The sequence below is a fragment of the Manacus vitellinus genome, unplaced genomic scaffold (genome assembly GCF_001715985.3).
Source record: "Manacus vitellinus isolate BGI_N305 unplaced genomic scaffold, ASM171598v3 scaffold_99_pilon, whole genome shotgun sequence".
NCBI lineage: Eukaryota > Metazoa > Chordata > Aves > Passeriformes > Pipridae > Manacus > Manacus vitellinus.
In genome coordinates this window covers 174,292-175,424 of record NW_021940916.1, presented here as the reverse complement: position 1 = coordinate 175,424, position 1,133 = coordinate 174,292, and positions in this window count along the sequence as shown.

Here is a 1,133-nt window from a genome sequence, read left to right as displayed (position 1 = left end):
CCCACTGCCCCGCTGCTCACCCGAAGGCAGGGGCAGCAGGAGCAGCAGCAGTGGCCCCAGGCAGCCCCTCACCCCCATTCCTGCCTGCTCCGTGTCCTGGTGTGGTGTCAGAGGAGCCCCACGTCCCGTGTGACAGCGGAGCAGGGCGGCAGCAGGACACAGACCCTGCTAAGGGGACAGGAAGGGGAAGAGGCACCCACAGGGTAACACCTGTGGGGGTGGGAAACACCCACAGCCCCCTCGGTGCTCGACTTTGCAGACAGAAAGCAGCATCTTCAGCTCTGCCAAAACAGGGGGTTTGGGAGGGTTATGACAATCCACAGCGCTGGGTGATCCGTTCCCACCACCTTTATTAGCAAAACCAGGACAGTTTTCCCGCCACCATCACCACGGGGCCACCAGTGCTGGCCCCCGGCCAGCCCTCCCCGGTGGTCCCTCAGCGTGTCCCTTTGGGTGGGACCCGCCTGGCCCCTCTGCCCGGGGGGGCTCTCAGGCTGGCCAGGAGCCGCTCGAAGAAGAACTCGCTCTGGTAGTCCAGAGGGACGAGGTGCTGCAGGAACGGGGGCACCTGGGCCCTCGTCACCCCCACGCACACGGGGACCACCCTGGTCCCGCAGCCTTGGATGACGCGGAGCAGGTTCCACTGGGACACGCGCTGGCACCACGGGTCGCCCACGGAGCGGGCCGAGAGGAGCAGGATGGCCACCCGGCTGGCCTCGATGACCTCCAGGGCCGTCAGGATGACCGACGTCCCGGCCACTTGGTCCTGGTGCTCCGTGAAGCCCCGGAAACCCTCCTGCCTGAGGCGCTGGGCGATGCTGGAGGCGACGGGATCGTCCTCCGGGAAGTACCAGAGGGAGAAGTCGTAGGGGAAGTTGTGGTGTGAGGGCACGGAGGACGTGCCACCCACGGGGGACGTGGCAGCCAGTGCAGGGAGCAAGTGTGGGGTCCAAGCCTTTGTTCCTGCACTGGGACCGTGTGGCCGTGCTGGGCAGCCCTTCCTGGCAGACCCCTCTGCTCCCTGGGGAAACGTCACCGGGGTGGCAGAGCCAGGCCCTGGCACGGCGGGGACGTCCCACGGCAAAATCCCTTAAACACAACGCGGACGGTTCCGCCCCGATTTGGGAAGGCGA